Source organism: Choristoneura fumiferana, chromosome 8, assembly GCF_025370935.1.
Source record: "Choristoneura fumiferana chromosome 8, NRCan_CFum_1, whole genome shotgun sequence".
Taxonomy (NCBI): Eukaryota; Metazoa; Arthropoda; class Insecta; order Lepidoptera; family Tortricidae; genus Choristoneura; species Choristoneura fumiferana.
In genome coordinates, this window is record NC_133479.1 from 16,868,363 (window position 1) to 16,875,346 (window position 6,984).

The window sequence follows — 6,984 nt, forward strand, 5'->3', positions numbered from 1 at the left end:
ACCCAATGTTTCTGATTATACCAGACGAGGCCTGAGGACCTACTCCGAAATTCGAAAATTGAAGTTCGTGTCATGCGGTCTCTCTGACACTTATACTATTATACGAGAGCGAGAGGGACGGTACGATACGAACTTCGCGTTTCGAGTTCGTAGTAGCCCTAACTAAGGTCCTACTCCGAAATTCGAAAATCGAAGTTCGTATCGTACCGTCGCTCTCACTCTCGTAAGTATTAAATAGTAGTACCTGGGCGACCGAGCTTCGCTCGAGCTATATACTTGATAACTAGCGTGTTCCCAGAGACAAGATCAAGCTAGATTGATTTTTCATCCCCGAAAACTCCTACATACCAAATTTCATCGAAATCGTTGGAGCCGTTTCCGTGATCCCACACGATCTTCAACGATACGAACTTCAATTTTCGAATTCGGAGTAGCCCGCTGTGCTTAGTAGCCCCGCTGTGCTTAGTTTACCAAATTATTCCACATTCGTACTGTAAAACAAGATAAACTAATGATTCCATTATTCACTACAAAGTACAGGTTACGCCGTTTACGAGGCAATTAACACGTTCACACGTAGCTGGAATAGCTTCACACCTATTTAGTTTTACTTATAAATAATTGCCAAATGACATTTCAAACGGTGTATTCCCAAACTAAAAACACTCACTTTTACTTTATTGCTTTGGATAGTGGGCTAAATTTCAAATGTATAAATTCGAAGTTCATTTTAGACAAGTCATTCCTCTATTTTGCCGACACATTTTACTGAAACAGACTGGCACGCAACAAAAAGTAGCAGTCATTTATTTTATAAAATATACTTCTTTTTAAACTTGCTTGGAAACTGCGTTTGGAAGTTTAATTTCCATTTAAAAATAGAACACACATTTTACTGAAACAGACTGACACGCAACAAAAAGTAGCAGTCATTTATTTTATAAAATATACTTCTTTTTAAACTTGCTTGGAAACTGCGTTTGGAAGTTTAATTTCCATTTAAAAATAGAACACTTCCCTACCTACAACTACTAGATAAATGTAAGTACTGAAATTCATTATTTGTCGCATCTTTAACGTCAAACAATTGCATGAAAATTGAGAGGATTATGGAATTATATACCGTAAAGCTGTCCGTTTTATACCGCAGTGCATACTTAAGTTTTTATTTATAAATGTCTATGGTTAAAAAAAAGTTTTTAAAATGTGATAAAATTAGCAGTTGATTCCGCGTGATTTCACCTCATCATTGATTTAACTTTGCAATAGTTTTAGTTTTTCATTCACTTCTATTGGTTGGATTTAATTAAAATTGCAATCGAACACTGGAATTGTTTCGTTTTTATCCATGAAGTAAGGATGCTCTTACGACTTAAGTTTCTTGACAGAACGTCTATTATGTTGAAAGACAATACTGACTGTTTTCAAAGGATTGAATAATTAATGTCTAGAACAATATTACAATGATACTTACTGCTAAGAATATCTCTCGTTCATTTCAAACAGTATTCACATTGTAAATCCATACTAATATAATAAATGCTAAAGTGTGTGTGTGTGTTTGTGCGTCTTTCACGTCGAAACGGAGCGACGGATCGACGTGATTTTTGGCATACAGATAGTTTATGGACCCGAGAGTGACACGAGATACTTTTTATCCTGGAAAATGCATAGTTCCCGAGGGAACAACGCGCGATAACCGAATTTCACGCGGGCGAAGCCGCGGGCAAAAGCTAGTGTTATTGTAAACATCAGCTCTGCAGATTTGAATTCGGGAATGTTGATCTTATTACTGTATTTTTTATGTTTCGAGTGGTCGCATTTTTTTTAGGGTTCCGTACAGTTAAGGGCAAAGATATCGACAAGGCCAAAGTTGCAGAAATATGTATACACACGGCCTTAATGTTAAGTGCAAAAAGTCGTGTATACATATTTTTGTAACTTTGGCCGTGTAATCTTTGCCCTTGGCTGTTTGTACGTAACTATAAAGAACCTTTACAGTTTCGCCATGTCCGTCCATCCGCGGCTTAGCATAGAGACGGCTAGTATTAAAAAGGTGTAATTTTGCAGGAATACTCATATAATGAATACGCTACGCTAATAGATGCTACGTGACCGAAGAGCTGGCAGCTACCTCGCTTAACGAGAAAATGATGCCACAATGCCGCTGGTAAACGGAAGCCAAAATGGTAAAACGGAACCCTTATAGTTTCGTCAAGTCTGTCTGTCTGTCTGTCTGTCTGTCTGTCTGGTCTGTCTGTCTGTCTGTCCGTCCGTCCGTATGTCACAGGCATTTTACTCGAAAACTACAAGATGTATATCAATGAAATTTGGAGTACAGATGTCTTGTCAAAGCCGCTTTTTAGTTTTGTAGTTAAATTACAAAAATAAATATTTATAGGGAGGGGGGCACTCCATACACGTAACAGAAATTGAAATTTTTTTTAACTCATCAACGTGTGGCACATAGTTAGACAGCTCTTTTGAAAAGATAGTAAGGTTTCTCAAAAACTTTTTTGATTAAGTGAAGATTTCCGGAAATAATCGCTCCCAAAGTAGCAAAAATTGTGTGTTATGATTTTTTTAACAAAAAACTCATTTTATCGTAAATGTAGCTCTTTAAATGGATAATAAAACCTCGCTCATCACGGGATTTACAATATATTGTTTTCTAAATAAGTAATGTTAAGAAGGAATGCAATATTTTTCGTTGTAATGTAAGGCCAATGATGCAAAAAAATATTCATTTAAAACTCTGGGGAGAATACACGCGCGGAGAACCACCTTCGAGTTTTTGTCTAAGAAAAATTACAAACAAATTTCAGGCAATGCAAATGTACAACCAACAAAAAATACTGTCAGCAAAAATATAATTTGCATACAAAAATGTTTTTATTTTTTTTGCCAAATAAAAACTAATAAGTACTTACTAAAATAAAACCACGACATTGCAAGTAGGTAGGACTGAGAGATCTGTTATTTAATGACACGTTTCGAATTTTCAGTTATATTCTTCTTCTGTTCTGACTTCTGTTGCTACCAGTACTTCCCGTAAGATAAAGCTCGTCATGCCGTACTTCCGTCATTTTACTGGTTCATTACTACTTTTCTGTCGAGTCAGCGATTCGATATCATTAGTTTGTCCCCCGCAATTCTGGTGAATCCCAAGGGATAATTGGGATAGGCTCAGTTGATATGTTTGTTTCCTGGTCTTTGTTCACATATTATATTCGAGACATTGGTTCCATTGTGATATACGTAATTATAACTACTGAGCTCTGAGCTCGAAAAGGCTGAGTTATTTTTATGTCGTTAACTGTCATTGTGTAGATATTAATATGGATACGTCCTGAAAATAAATATGAAAACAGAACAACACATTACTCAATAACATTAAATGATACATTATAATACAAAACGAGTTCTTAATACTAAGCGTTTAAATCGAAAACATTCCGTAGATTTTAGTTCACTTGTGTTGGTTTTATTTAACGGAGATATAAATAAAATCGTAGTCGAAAAGCAGTAGCGTAAGCAAATAATAGTAGATTATTGTCGTGGCCTGGAAGTAGGCAGTTGCTGGCTGAGTATTGCGAGTCCGTTTAACTAATACAAGGCCAGTAATTGATATTCCAGCCGAGACTAATATAAAGCTTTTCTCAAAAATGGTGAAGGAATAAAACTAAATTAGAATAAACCTTTTCTCAAAAAATATATTATGACATTTAATTTTATTCTAATAAAATTTTTCATGCTTTCCTGCCTTTTTTCATTGAAAAAAAACAGCAGGTCTATTTTTCCACCGAAAACACCACAAGCTGTTTCAGATCCAATAAAAAAAGTCTAGAGTTCTGGTAAAATAACTGATAGCAGCCATTTGAGTTGGCTGTATACGACTTGTGCCAACATTTCCATGCTCGTTTTAAATTTTTTAAAAAGTTTTAGACTCTTCAATAATAAATAATTGTCGAGCTAGCGCGCCTGCAATCTTTTTAACTTTTTAATTTCTCGCTGGCCATAAACTAGGCTAAGTAGCCTTCTGATATGTAAGGAATAATGTAGACTCTTACGGACATTTTTGAGAGAAATATTTTTGTTAGTAAGTATATTAAGATTACAATACTTGTATGGAACAACTTCACCATGAACCCGCGGCTTTAACCAGGTCATCCTTTCGTCTCGTTGGTGGACATCCTCATCATCATCATCAGCCTATAGCAGTCCACTGCTGGACAAAGGCCTCCCCCAAAGAGAGAGAGAGAGAGAGAGAGAGAGAGAGACATTTATTTACACATATTCGATACACATAAAAATACATTAGATGGAAAGAACAAAAAGAGCGCCATTGCGCCCTGTCCTCGGCTAGACGCATCCAGCTTCTGCCAGCAGCCTTTCGCAGATCGTCACTCCACCTGGCCGGAGGGCGCCCTACACTACGCTTGCTAAGACGCGGTCTCCACTCAGGAACTCGTTTACTCCAGCGGTTGTCGGTTCTGCGACAGATATGACCAGCCCACTTTCAACTTTCTAATTCTCTGAGCTATGTCGATGACCTTAGTTCTGTGTCGGCTAGGCTCGTTGCGGATTTTATCTTTCAGAGAAACTCCGAGCTTAGCTCGTTCCATAGCTCGCTGAGCGACCTTGAAGTGACATCCTACCCTACGCTTACCGATCCATTCAAAAACTTTTCGGTCCCAACTACATGTAGGTATGCACGGGTATGTTATGTTATGGAAAATCTCAAAATAGCTCACCCTTTCTGAAGTCTCCTATTGACACATCTTTGCCTTCTTCTGCATTCACTATCAGGACAGATAAGAAGTCAATCGCTGATTCCTTAAAAAAAAACTTTATCACGAAGTATTTGTCAAATGTCTGGAATCCATACATCTAGATCTACCTAGATGTTGAAAATACTTTTGTTTGTAGCCTTTGCGTGATGAGTTCCTTTGTTTCGCTGATTTCGGTTTTTTCGAGATTATTTCTCTGCGATTGTTTTAAAAAAGCTGTAATTTTTTCAGTGGCAATGAAAAATCAACGTTCTCACATTACGCGTCATAATGAATTCCCTTGTCAAGCAATACGATGTCACTGTGACTTTTTCTACGACAAAGTTCCACAAGAGATGGAAGTTTACAAGAGATGGAAAGTGTGAGAGTGATATTGAAAGAAGAGTGAATGCAGGAAACATGGAGAATGGAGCTTTGAATTCCTTTATGAACAGTCGGAAGGTGTCTAACAAGGCTCGTTTGGCTGTGCATGGGGAGGGGGGGGTTGGTTCCGACACTCATGTACGGAAGTGAAAGTTGGGTATGGCAGAAGAAACATGAAAGCAGAATAAATGCAGTTGAGATGAGAGCGTTAAGAAGTATGATAGGAGTTAAACTGAGTGACAGGATAAGAAATAGTGAGATAAGGAAACGTTGTGGTCTGAAAGAAGATGTAGTGACAAAAATTGAGAAAGGTATGCTGAGATGGTTTGGCCATGTCGAGAGAATGAATGAAGAACGGTTGACGAAAAAAGTGTATGAGGCGAGTGTGAATGAAAGTGTTGGAAGGGGTAGACCTAGGCGGACGTTTTGAGACCAAATCAGGGACGTCTTGAAAAAAGGCCAGGTCAAGAGTACCCTAAACCGAAGAGCATGTATGAAGGGAATAATGAAAGTGGACGAAGCGAACCAAGTATGTAAGGATCGTAGCAAGTGGAAAGAAGTGGTCTCTGCCTACCCCTACGGGAAAGAGGTGTGATTATATGTATGTATGTATGTAAGTTCCAAAGTTGCTTACGACTCAGTTGGTTCGATAGCACATTGTCATTGTGTGTAGTGTGTATTTTATGAGTTATCAACCAGGTAGGTATATTAAGTTTTTATTCATGTGCGAAATTTACAACGAGCTTTTCGGTGAAGAAACCCACAGATTACTAATATGTAATATGTAATGTAATATGTAGTCGTAGTAGTAGTAGTAGCTAGAAACCTGCACAGACCTGCGAAGCAATTCAATGGTGTTGTGAATTTCTTTATCTGCAGTGGGCCCGCTTGGAAACTACGGCAGTGGGATAGACAGGCCAAGATGATGATGATGATGAATACAATTGCTATGTTTATGCAAGAACATTGTACTTTTCTAATATGAAAATGGCTTATCCATACTAGCATAATGTTTCTTTTCTTTCTTACTGTTTATATACAAGATTATGTAAGGTTGTCTGATTTTTCCTTTTAGTTGTATTTTTTGTATTAAAAATTCGTGTAGGTATAGTGATGTCAACGAACGGTGACAACGGTATAAAAGCTCTTCCAACCTCTTTCTCCTATTAAAAGGTTGTCACAGATCATCAATCAAAATCAAGTAATAAACAGGAGGAGGGTGGTTTTACGTCAAAAATAAACCACCTCCTACCAACGAAATTGAATATTAGGAGGATGTGAAATTAAAGCTACGCGGATATAGATGCAGATAACGAGAGCCCGTGGGCGACGAGACGATGTTTTCTGTATTTATTATATTTTTAGCTGCTATTTTATCCGAGATATTTGAGTTATCCTATTTATGTGTCCTAAGTCTGTTTGTTTGTTTGTTATCTCTTCACGTCTAAACCGCCGAACTGAAAAATTGCAGTTCCCGCGGGATAGCGATTATCGAAAAGAATTTTACAAATTTTTTGATAAAAGCTTTTTTGCTGACTGTCCTTTTTTACAAGCTTGATTTAGTTTCACCTGTCCCGTTGTCTGTCTGTCTGTCTGCCTGTAATCAAATCTTGCAAGTTAAATTCGACCAACTTCCAGTAGTTGAATTGACTTGAAATTTAGTATACTTACTTATGTAAATTGCGGACAATACAATAATCTGGTAGTCACATCCTGGTAGTCCGGCCAGGATCGTCTCCGCAGGACGGAACTCTTCAACGGTTAATGGCATCGACTTGAAATTTGGTATGCAAATGTAGTTTGGGTGGCAAAGCAAGTAAAGTCAAAAAAG